We start from the raw sequence: 12,930 nt of genomic DNA, 5'->3' as shown, positions 1-12,930 counted from the left end.
GGTGATAGCCTGAGTAGGCATCCAGAAAAGAGAGGATTTTGCAACCTGAGGTGGAGTCGACTATCTGGTCTATGCGTGGTAAAGGAAAATGGTCCTTTAGACACGCCTTATTTAGGCCAGTATAATCAACGTACATTCTCCATTTCCTAGTCTTCTTTTTAACAAGAATAGGATTGGCAAGCCACTCGAAGTGGTATACCTCTTTGATGAATCCGACTGCTAGGAGTTTGGCGACTTCCTCGCCTATGGCCCTGCACCTCTCGTCGTCAAAGCGACGTAGGCGTTGCTTGGCAGGCTTCAAGCCTAGGACGAGGCGTAGTGCGTGCTCAGTGACCTCCCATGGTATGCCTGGCATGTCGGAAGGTTTCCATGCGAAGACATCATGATCGGCGCATAGAAAGTCGACGAGCTCGCATTCCTATTTGGTCGGGAGCTAGGTCCTGATCCGCACCATCTTGGTTGAGTCAGTGGGGTCGATCCACACTACCTTGGTCTCCTCAAGTGGGTGGAAGGTAGTCAAGGAGGTTGGCTTGTTGCAGTCCAGGACTGCTGGGGTCGACAACTCCCCGAGCCACGGGAGCTCAAAAGAGTTGATGATGGCAGTGGCGAGCTCATAATGCTCGTGGTCGCACATGAAGGCGTGCAAAAAAGTGTTACCTATAGTGATGACGGCGTTCGGTCCCGGCATCTTCAACCTTAGGTAGGTGTAGTTGGGGACCACCATGAACTTGGCATAGCATGGCCGCCCCAAGATGGCGTGGTAAGACCCCAGGAAGTCCACCACCTTGAAGGTAAGCACCTTCGAACGGAAGTTGGCTCAGTCGCCAAACATGACGGGTAGGTCGATCTGCCCGAGCGGGTATGCCTGCGCTCCCGAGATCATGCCGTGAAAGGGAGAGCTCGCCAGATGAAGCTCCGACCAGGGGATGCATATGGCGTCGAGGGTGTCGACATAGAGGATGTTGAGGCCGCTGCCTCCGTCCATCAGCACCTTGGTGAGGCGCTTCTTACGGACGATGGGGTCAATGACGAGCGAGTAGCGACCCGGTCTGGCGACGTGGGAAGGATGGTCGCTCTGATCAAAAGTGATCAGAAATTCTGACCAACAAAGAAAGGAGGGGATGGCCGTCTCGGCGACGCATGCCTCTCTATAGCACACTTTGTGCTGGCACTTGGAGTAGATAGCATCGGATCCCCTGAAGATCATGATGCATTCTTCGGAGTCGGGAAAGCCGTCCCCATCTTTGCCCACCGAGCCTCCTTTCTTGGCCACCTCCTTGCCCTTTCCTTCTTTTGGCCCACCGGCCTATCGAAGGAAGCGCTTGAGGAGCTCACAGTCCTTGTAGAGGTGTTTGACGGGGTAGGCGTGGTTGGTGCAGGGTCTATCCATGAGCTTGTTGAAGTGGTTAGGCAGGCCTTGCTGGGGTTGCTTGCTCGCCTGATCAGCTGTGGCGACCAACGCAGAGTTGGCCGGTCGGGGCTGATCCTTCTTGTTCTTTTTTCCCCTCTACGTGGAGGGGCCCTTGTCTTGGTCCTCACGCTTTGCCTTGCCTTTGTCCCAGCCTCCGTTGAAGACTACTCCGACAGCCTCCTCATGGGAGGCATGGTTCATGGTGACGTCGAGTAGGTCACGGGTGATACGGGGCTTTAGGTAGCCAAGCTTGTAGATCAGGGACTCGCATGTTGTCTCGGAGAGGAATACGCTGATGACGTCTGCGTCGACGACATCAGGAAGGGAGTTGCATCGCTTTGAGAACCTACGGATGTAATCCCGTAGGGACTCGCTGGGCTCTTGCTGGCAGCTCTTGAGGTCCCAGGAGTTCCCAGGGCGAACATACGTCCTTTGGAAATTCTTGACAAATATCCTCTTGAGGTTCGCCCAGTCGCGGATGCTGTCGTGCGGAAGGAATTCAAGCCATGCTCGAACATGTTCCCCCACATTGATGGGGAGGTATTGAATGATGAAGTGATCATCATCCACTCCTCTGGCTTGACAGGCGAGCCAAAAGTCTTCGAGCCATATACCAGAGTTTGTCTCCCTGGTATACTTGGCGATGTTGGTAGGCGGTCAGAAGTGCTGTGGGAACGACGCTCTCTAGATGCGTCGGCCAAAGGCCCGTGGTCCCGGACCATCTGGGCTAGGACTTTGGTCGTCGGGTCAACGACCATGCCTGGGGTGCGTCTCACCGGTCCCCTCAATGGTCCAGCCAGAGCCCGTGCTGCCTGCTCTCACCGCCGCCCAATGGACGTCATCGTCATACCAGGCCTGATGCCGGTTGTTGATGATGCTGTGAGCATCTTGGTTGGGCCCGAGGCGATCATGCACAGGTGGCCGATATGGAGCAGGCGTCGAGTCAGGATGTGGCGTAGCTACGACCTCCTATTCCGCGCCCGGTGGCTGTAGCGGCGAGCGGATAGAGCGATGCGTCTAGTGCGTCCTTGCCCCCTGGTGGGGAGAGAGGCAGCGAGTCGGTGTCGCGACGTGGAGCCCTCTGCCTATTGAACGACAGCGGTCTCCACCAGCGCCCGGAGGTTCTGGTGGACCGCCTACTCCTATGGGTCGACAGGCTCGGAAAGGCCACGTAGAAGCATCGCCACCGTGATGATGTTCTGACCAGCCGGAGTGAACTGTGGGGGATCGTTCCCCCCGTCGATGATGTTGCGCTGAACCTGGCGGGCGTGACCCCGGGCGCCACTCGCTGGGTTACACGCACGGGGCACATTGTGGTGTGCTGAGCGCGCTAGCGCAGGTGGCGGCTGGTTCTGCCGCCTTTGTCGTAGCTCCTCGCCGTGCTTCTAGGCACATGCGAGGGCATCCGCGCAAGGGTCCGGAGGGGTGTGGGTCTGAAGAGACTCCACCACCACCAGTGGTTGTCCCAGAGCGTCCACCATAGTGCACTCGCAGGACAAAGGGTGGCTAGGTGCCACGACATCGCCGATACTGGAGCCGTCGCTCTCAACATCGTCATCCATGAGGTCGTGAAAAGTGGCGGGAGCGTAGTCCACCATCCCCTCGAATTCAGATGTGAGAGGTTGCGGCACCAGCGTCTTTCGAAGCCCCCGTGTGTATGCGTCCACGGGGGACTCGAGGCCATAGGGGAACCGGTCGCACGACGGTCGCGGTAGGGACAACGGGGTCCCTCCAGAGAATCGGCGGAAAATAGTAAATAGCGAGTAAATAACAGTACGTACATTACTCACAGTGGGATTTGAGCCTAGCGTAGGCTCGGAGCGAAGCGTAGGCGCCTCGTCGTTGAGGTCATCGGGAGTTTCAGAGCCGACGAAGGGCGCCCCTCCGATGGCGAGCTGGTCAGCGACAAAGTCCAGGCTTCCAAAGAGAAAGGCCTGGGATGGCTCGAAGACGGGCGGAACCCACATCCCAACAGGTGGGAGCATGGAAAACTCTAGTGAGCCGAAGCGAGTCGTATCGCTTGAGCCCGCCATGCCAAAGATGGCGGAAAGGTGGGCCATCTGATGACTAAAAGTGTGAACGTACGACGTCTTCCCCATGGATGGCGCCAACTGTCGGTGCAGAAAGTGACCAACACGTAAATATTTGTAGTTTTTCCGTACGTTGTGATCGGATGTGGCCTAGCACTCAATGACACAGGGTTTATACTTGCTCTGTCCGTTTCTCGGGTCTCCACCGAGCGGGCGTCCCCGGTCGAGAAGAGCTGTAAGCGGAGGTTCGATGTACTACCGGTCGGAGAAGCGAGTTGAAGTCGGAGGCGAGCGATGCCCCTTCTCGGCCAGGCCTTCCGATCGGAGAAGCGGGCCGGAGTCAGAAGCGACGGAAGCGAGCGGCGTTCCTACTTGGCCAGGCCCTTCGGTCGGGGGAGGCGGGCTGGAGTAGGAAGTGAGCATCGGAGTCAGAGGCGAGCTGGCCAGGCCTTCCAGTCGGGCAGCGGGCCGGAGTCGGAGGCGAGCTGGCCAGGCCTTCCAGTCGGAGAGGCGGGCCGGAGTCGGAGGCGACGGAAGCGGGCGACGTTTCCTCCTTGTCCAGGCCTTCCGGTCGGAGAGGCAGGCCGGAGTCGAAAGTGAGCGCCGCTCTTCTTTAACCAAGCCTTCAGGTTGGAGATTGGATCGTCCTTGTGGCCCGTCGTTAGGTTTTTGAACCGGCCTGCTAGGCCGAGCTTTTGCTGGGAAGTAAGTCCATGAGGTATCCCGGGTTTATGAACCCGACAGAAATGATGAATGTATTTTTTATAAATCAAAGTTATCCACGCGCAAATTCCGGCGACCAAGACGGAGGGAGTACTGGGCATCGATCTGGACCGAACCTAATTAAGCTGTCTGTTTCGACTTGCCTCATTGGTCCACATCGGCCGCGCCGGTTACCTAGTTGTTGGGTTATTTTTGCGCGTGATTTGATATATATATAGAGAGAGAGCTGACTTGCTTGTTAATTAAACCATTTGATCTCTGCCGCCTGCTTTTGACCCGTAGAGATGTGATCCACACCAGCAGCTGATTAATTAAGGCGTCGTCTCTCGTCCGGCGTCACGTCATGGCCTCACAAACTCCGGCCCTCTAGTTGAAGCAACGGAACGGACAAAATACTAGCATCGTCTTTCAGATATGCATGCAGTGGATCCGAACCGAACCGAACCGAACCGTGACGAACTCAATCACCACCGCGCGGGCTTCCCTAGATCCGGCCGGCCGTAGTCTACGCGGATATCTCAACAGGAATCTCTATGCGTAGAAATGAGGATTCGATCCTGGAAAGAGGCACCACATTCCACTATTCCACTATTCCACTATTCCATGCTGCTACTGCTGGCCTACTGCGACAGGGCTAGTTCCAGATACGCAGCGTCCGTGATCCATTTTCCATTCACGCTTTCAAGTTTTCAACAGCGACGGGAGACGTACGGTGTGCTAGCTCTATCTGGTCCAACGCACGAGAGTTCATACGCGTGCAAGTGGGCGCTGCATGCTGTCCTGAGCTCCAGAGTCCCAGACCTTTTTGCTGCGCGGGACAGGGACCGCGCCTTGACTAAGAGTGGAAATGCTGCCGGGCCACTAGGCCACCATGATCGATCGATCGCTACAGGCACACCAGTTCGTCATAACGGCTCCGGCTGGCTGGCCCTGGCCGGCCGGTCAATTCGAGTTGCCCGCCTTTGTCCTTTCAATCCCTCGATCACCATCTCTCTCTCTCTCTCTCTCTCTCGAGCGGTCGAGCTCGAGATCCCGCCACTTGACCACCGTCCCGACTTCCCGTCCTGTTCCAACCGTGGCTTCCTGTCTGGTACTCCGTACATAGACATACGTTTGCTCTCGATCGATCGTCCGTGCGCCGGGATGATGATGGCAGACGATGGCGTCATTGTTGCATGGTTGCGCGCGACTTCTACCACACGTGCTGCCAACACAAATATTGATCGACGCTACCGTTGCGCGCCCGTCCAATGTGTCGCTGCCGCGCTGGCATGGCAAGATACGCAGCTTTTATTGCATTTGGTTCCACTTGGCACGCGTATTGGGGGTGGTAGAGTTTTGTTGGAGCTTCCGTCCTGTGCAAAATCATGCACGCGCGCACGTACATATCAGGTATGCATGAAGTATGAACTGCCATGCATGGATCGGAGTCGCCGTTCAAATTAAGCAGAAGACAGTCGTCTTGAGCGAACTCTAACTTCTGACCTCGCATATGCATGTGTGCGGGTGCCGGGACGCCACACGCCAGCAGTAACTACCTCGCAGGTGCCTGTTTAACTAACAACTGATACAGATATGTGGCAAATGGAGACGCAATCTTGGACCAGAAGTATTACTAGTTTAAGTACGTCTATTTTTTTCGGGTACAGAGAGCTTTAATTAAACAAGCGAAAGATTACAATCATCGTACGGACACAGGCGCCTGTTCTCTCCAGTGCCCGTATGAATATTTCGCCTCCATTTGGATCAACTAGTTAGGCCAGTCTCAGTGATGTTTTATCAACTTGTTACGCGCAATATAAATTTATATAATAAAATAATAACATTTATGATATACCAACTAAGTATCATTAGATTCTTTATTAATTATATTTTTATAATATACCTGTCGGTGTTTCTTGAACCGGACTAATAAATTTATACGATTGCTGCGCTGCTCTAGGAAGACGATAGTAGCATCCAATAGACACGAGGATTTATACTGGTTCAGACCGGGGCCCCACGTTCAGTCTCAGAGAAGATCGAGTGTGTGTTCCTCGCTTGAATGCTCTGAATTTCTTACAATGAAGAGTGCAAGAATGGTGAAATATATGGTAGAACCTATGCTAGATGAGGGGCAGCCCGAAGAGAAGCTCCAAGAGCCCTACTGCTATGGATGGAATGGTAGAGGCTGGAGAATGTGAAGATGTTCTGAGATGGGAGCCCTGGCCGCCCTTATATAGAGTTCGGGGCCGGGGCTCGTTACAAAGAGAAGGTTCCTCCAACCGAAGGATCGAGAGCCTGAGGGAGGTCCTAGCTAACTTGGCTTGCAAGCTACGCCGTCTTCTGGTGTCTGTCCGGGCGTGGCCGTCGTCATGGTCTTATGGCCTCGTTGCTGCAGAGCGAGACGTGGTGCTACCGTGCTGACCGTGGCAGGCACTGTAGGCACATCGGTGGTTCGTCAGCTATCCTGTGCAACGCGGCATCCATCATGGTATTTGTCGTCATCTCCAGGTTTCTCAGGGCATCGTACCCGTACTAGGTGGCCGCCCTAGGTCGTTGTTCATCTGGTCGCTCCGTGGGGCTGAGGGACACGACCCTGATCATTGAGGTCGGGCACTCCGCCAGCCAGGAAGGTCTCTAAGTCGAGACCCCTGTCATGGATCCCATCCCATAGTGGGTAGGACCGTATACCCGCCTGGTTGGGTCATACCCAGTCGGTGGTCATCGTACCCGTTGTTACCGCCTCGAGGTGGTGTTGTCTTGTCCGTGCAGCGTGGCATAGGATTGGCGTCTGATCGGGCTGAGGTGACTACTGTCACCTTGGTCCTTACGGGGTCAGTGCGGCGTGCTTGCCCCTATCAGGGTAGGCTCGCTTGGCAAGGTGCGACCTCTTTCTATCTCTTCCGGTGGTCGTGGCGGAGAGAGGTCATACGTCTTGAGAGCGTGGTGAGACCGAGGCAAGTGGAAGGGGTCGTGGATGACCCTGACCTTGGTGCCTGGCCTGACCTATTTGGCTTTTGTTGGGCCTCGGTCATTTGGGCCTTTGTTTGTTGTTGCATTATGAGTTATGCGGCCCGCCATCTAATCGATGCCTTGAGATACCCCAGGGTTATAACCCTGATAGTAGCCCCCGAGCGTTTTTGCGATCATGAAATGATCGTTAAAGCGCTGGTATGTGCGTACTCACGGTCGTAGCTCATTCAGGCTCCATTGCTCGGCTCCTTGCTAGTTCGTGTATTCAATGCGGCGAGCGTCCATCATGTTTTGCTTTGTCAGGGCGTCCCGATGATGCGGTACTCGACTATCGTGTCTGTGGGTTGTGCATCGAGGCTTGCGTTCTAGGCGAGATCGAGTGGTTTCATCGACGCTGTACTAGCCCTACTTTCGTGCCTCCTATTGCTCGCCACGTGGTGAGGGAGATCTCACCGTAGGAAGATCTCAATTTTTCCCAATCTTCCATGCTTCCTATTGCTCGCCACGTGGCGAGGGAGACCCATGCTATTTAATCCGCCCTTGGGCTTATAAGTGAGGGCCTTCCTCCGTCCGAGCTACCTCTAGCACCAAGATTCCTTTGGCCCCTTCGAGGGGCTGAGCTCCGATGGGGGAGTGAGAAAGGTCTTTGAAGGGAACCGTGTGGTTCTTGGGCATGCGTCCTGCTGGAGACCATTCGTGGTGGCCAGAGGCTATCATTGCCAGTTCCAACAGCCGATGCTAGAAGGGATTTTGCGAGTTAGAGGGCGAGAGGCAGTATGGCCATTGTGTCGGGTTATACACGACATCGGTGTGCCATGTCGTTGCCATTTCTCACTCCGAGCCTAGGTGGCTCATGTGTTTGAAATAGGCAACGACTGGTGTCGCTCCTGGCTCCCCTTGGAATCCTATGCGTTGGTCGTTAGCTCGCCCGGACTATCGGTAGGATAGGAGGAGGATGAAGCAGTGCTTCCCCTCGCTCCACCCCCGTTAGACAGGGTAGGATGGGGACGCGGCCGTACTGTTGTTGCTGTCGGCCGCCCCTTCCTCTAAAGCCAAAGGAGTTGCGGTGGCACTCCTACGCGTTGCTCCTCAGAGGCACGATGTCATCCTTGGCGGTGCTTGGCCCTAGGTTGTCAATTGGCATCACCATCGTGGTGACACCTTTCATTGATGTTTTAGCGGCGTGGCTGCTTTTGTTCTGGATGGAGGAATTTCCCTCTGATGCCTTTCGTAGCCTACGTCATGAGCCCCCGAGCCATGGGTTTGGGGTCATCCCTTTGACCTCGGCTCATTTGGAGAGGCTATTTTATCCCAGTGTTTTAGGGGATCATTCCCCCGACCTCTTTCTGCACAGTCATGAGGTTTCTTACGGTCGTGCATCGGTTCGTAGGTTGTAACACCCTCGATGTTACGCCCTAAACCAACTACTAAATCATGTCATGAATATCGTGTTTATGTAATAATGCATGCGATAGAAGGTGAAGATAAATTTGTTGTAGCTTAAAATAATCAATAAAAATGTTAAAACAATGTTGATGCAATAGCTCATGTATATCAAGTAGGGTTTAAAACCAATTTTTATTAAGCAAAAATACTATAGAACATGTGTGTGATACTTAAATAAAATTGGAAGTGCAAACTTTGTAGATGACAATGAAATACTTGCTGTTGAAAAATAATATTGCTTAGTAATATTTTCAATAGCTTAGAAATGTAATTTAAAATAGAGTTCAGCTCAAAAGACTTAGAAAATTTCAAGCTTGTGTAGAGCTGGACATTGCTAAGTTTAGCAATTTATTTAGAGAGATTGGGTTAGAGGATGATGCGGTGTTTTAGCTTGGCTGAGCAGCCTCATGTATCAGTTTGATCATGGTGAAATAGGTTTCAGTTTAGAGGCAATGGTTTAGTGGTAGTCGCTGCTTTAAAATTCATGCACAACACGTTCTTGGGCTAGCCCTCTGGGCTAGGTGCGGTCAACAGGCCATGAGGGCGCACCATCATGGTGTTGGCGCGCTCTACGTGTGGACGCACGCTGCCGTGCTTGGCCGGCCTAGTCGCTCGCGCCATGGCGTTGGCTGACTCCGGCCAGGCTGACCGCCGCCGCTGCTGCCACGCTAAAAGCTCTAGTTTGATTTTAGATAATTGATGAAACCCTAAGTGCTAACCTAGTTTATCAAAGTGATCATGAAATAGGTAGCGCTACTCCAAGTGATGAAGCAATGACGAATATCATGACAATGGTGATGGCATGGTTATGATCAAAGGCTTGAACTTGGAAAAGAAGAAAGAGAAAAACAAAAGGCTCAAGGCAAAGGTATAAAAGGTAGGAACTATTTTTGTTTTAGTGATCAAGACACTTAGTGAGTGTGATCACATTTAGGATAGATAGCCATACTATTAAGAGGAGTGAAACTCATATCGAAATGCGGTTATCAAAATGCCACTAGATACTCTAATCATTGCACATGAATTTAGGATCTAGTGAATGCTAACACCCTTGAAAATATTTGTGAAAATATGCTAACACATGTGCACAAGGTGATACACCTGGTGGTTGGCACATTTGAGCAAGGGTGAAGGAGATAGAGATGAAAGAGGGTTAGTCTCGCTGTTTTACAACTGACCGGACGCTGGTCTCAGGGGAACCGGTGCGTCCGGTTAGGAGTGGCAGTGATAACCTAGCGTCGATCATGTGATCGAACGCTGAGCCTCTGACTGACCGAACACTAGAAGGCAGTGTCTGGTCAGAGCTGACGTAGCTACATAGAAGTCAGGGTAACTGACTGGACGCCGGCTGTGTCTGGTCAAGTGCGATCGGACATGTCCGGTCGAAGAAATATGTCTCTTGGAGCTTAGTGGAAATGACCGGACGTTGGGAGTCTAGCGTCCGGTCACTTGTGCCAGAGCCTCCGGTCATGTCATGACCGTTAAGATCTGATGACTCCTGTTGAACGCAGGATGACACGTGGCTGGCATCGAGCGACCGGATGATGGGTCCAGCGTCCGGTCAATATGACCAGAGCGTCCGGTCACCCCGATCAGTGCCCAGTGAAGGGGTACAACGGCTCTATTTCATGAGGGCTTCTATTTAAACCCCATGGTCGGCTCAAGCTCACTCTCTTGCACATTTTCATTAACATAGCAACCTTGTGAGCTTAGCAAAAGCCCTCCCACTCATCTCCATCATTGATCTATCATTTTTGTGAGATTGGGAGAGAATCCAAGTGCATTGCTTGAGTGATTGCATCTAGGGGCACTTGGTATCATGTTTCGCTATAGGATTTCGCTTGTTGCTCTTGGTGGTTGCCACCACCTAGACGGCTTGGTGCAGCGGTGGAGGATTAGCATGAGCCGGTGATTGTTCGTGGCCATCTTCGGTGATTGTGAGGGGATTTGTACCTTCCCCGGTGGAGCGCCGAAAGGTAACTCTAGTGGATTGCTCGTGTCATTGAGTTACCTCACTTGTGGGTAGGTTCTTGCGGTGTCCAATCGTGTGGACGAGGTTTGTGCAACACCTCTTAGCCACCGAACCACCAAGTGTTGGTCGACACAACGGGGACGTAGCGTGTTGGCAAGCACGTGAACCTTGGAAGAAAATCGGTTGTCTCTTGCCATTTGGCATTCTCTCGGTGATTGATTTCAACTTCATCTTGCGATTGGTTCATCCCTCTACACGGCGGTATAATCACCCTACTCACTCTTTTATATTCTTGCAAACTAGTTGTGGCAAGCTCTTTAGTGTAATTAGAGTTGAGAGCTTGATTTGTTATTTAAGTTCATCTTGTGGAGCTCCTTAGTGTAGTAAGATTGAGAGCTCTTAGTGAGTAGTTCCATAGCAAGTTGTGTGTCTAGTAATCATTGCAACTAGAATTGTTGGATAGGTGGCTTGCAACCCTCGTAGAGCTAGAGCAAGTATGCATTTCGATATTTGTCTTACTAATCAAATTGCTCTAGTTGATTTGTAGAACTTTAAATAGGCTATTCACCCCCCCCTCTAGCCATATTAAGACCTTTCACACACTATAGCGCTCTGTGCCGCTATCGCTATCACCACTGTGGTGATGCTGCGCTGCTCTCTCTCTCCCTCTCCCTCCCTTCACCGTAGCCTGCACTGTTCGCTATGTGCATCGCTATGCTGCCATGCCACAACCTCAGGGCTATGCCACTGGTGCTGCTGCTACCTCCATGCCGCATCGATGCCGCCACCGCTACCATGGCATCACCATGCTACATGTCTGCCGCTACATCACGCTACGTCGTTGGCCCGCTTTGATGCTGTGCGCACGAGGCCGTGTTGCCATCGCCTTGCCATTTATGGCACTACAGCGCGGGGGCCACCGGCTATGTGCCAGGCTAGGCTTGGCCCCCACTGCTCTACGTTGTGTGCACGTACTGCCAAGCCACGCATAGGAGCGCACTCCACCTTCTCTATCACCTTGCCTCACCCTGTAGCATGCGTTCACAACCGCTCACCTCACCCACCTTGCTCCGGCTCGTACCACCCCCCGACGCATCGTGATGCCGCTCTACCGCATACACATGACAGCGTAGGCACTCCTAAAGGCTCCACCCGAGCATTAACCATGCAACCCCTACCCTCACACATGAGGTTGTGTCCTCAAAGTGCCATGCCTTGTCGTGTCTTGGCCGGTCCATGTTAAGTCGAGGCCGCTGTCCAACGTAGCAGCAGCAGCACACCATTTCTTCCTTTCAAATTCACCAGCTCGGGCTTCGTAGTGCAATTCCCCACACTAGTGGGTGGCATGGGTAGTCAGCTATGTGCCCTGTTCTCCTCAAGCCTGGACGGTCACTACCGACCGACAATTTGGCATTTTGCTCACCGCCGGCCATGGGTGCCGCTGAATCAGTAGGTTGGGAGGTAAGGCAGGTAGGAGTGGTAGCAGTTCGATTGCTCATAACCTTGCACTCGCCTTGACTCCCTCTATCTGGTGCTTGCACTGTTTTGGTTAGGAAACTCGTCAGCGACGTGGTGACGCGCTGATGTCCATCGTAGAGTGCCGCTGCCCCACTCGGTCGCGCGTGGCTAGACCGCCATGGAGCTTCCTAGCTTCAACCGTTAGTAGTTCGTACACCATGGTGAGCTACGGATGCTTCTCCACCAATCTCTACCTTGTCGTGAGGGGCGTAGGCTCACTGAAATTGTCCGCACCACCACCGCGGATAGCTGCTCACAGCTACAGCCCATGGTAGTGCGCCTCCAAGTCCATAACCGTCACCCATCCTTGCGCGTTTAGCTGTAGATGGTGGTCGGCCTCTTACTTCTGTCGCAGCAGGCCTAGTGTGCCCGGCATAACCGCCGTTGCCCACCGGTGTGCCGTGCCGTCACATTGCGGGTGCGCCGAGGACCACCCATTGCAAAGGCAACACATTCCATGGTCTTTAATGCAAAGCATGTGTCTGTAATAGTGTTATGTTGCTCTGCGTGATTATTCAAAAACCTGAGCCCTCTTTGCAAAACGTGAGCGCGCGCGGGAGCCCCTGGCCATGGGCCGTTGCTGGGTCACCACGACACATGCACAGTTGCGGCACGTTGGGCTACCGGGCCAAAATGGTCGCTACCAGCCCTTTCCTTTTCTAAGCATTTTTTGATTTAGCTTCTATGGTAAATTTGTAAATTCAATATAAAATTGTGTAATTAACCAAAAATTATGAAATAAATTTGTTAGGTTCCTAAAATTGTGAACTATCTACTAGTATATTGGTTCACATAGTTTTATAATATTTCTAGGAGTATCTAATTAATTTATGATGCTAATATTATAGAGATAAACTTGAGAAATTTTTTTGATG

The 12,930-nt window shown here is 52.7% G+C and overlaps 1 pseudogene; it reads right to left on the bottom strand.

The window, feature by feature from the left end:
* Positions 1 to 433: 433 nt before the first annotated feature.
* Positions 434 to 12,930, bottom strand: part of LOC136537238 (uncharacterized) — a 41,537-nt pseudogene continuing 29,040 nt past the window's right edge.

Source organism: Miscanthus floridulus, chromosome 2 (assembly GCF_019320115.1).
Source record: "Miscanthus floridulus cultivar M001 chromosome 2, ASM1932011v1, whole genome shotgun sequence".
Lineage (NCBI taxonomy): Eukaryota > Viridiplantae > Streptophyta > Magnoliopsida > Poales > Poaceae > Miscanthus > Miscanthus floridulus.
This window is presented reverse-complemented; position numbering and strand designations above follow the sequence as displayed.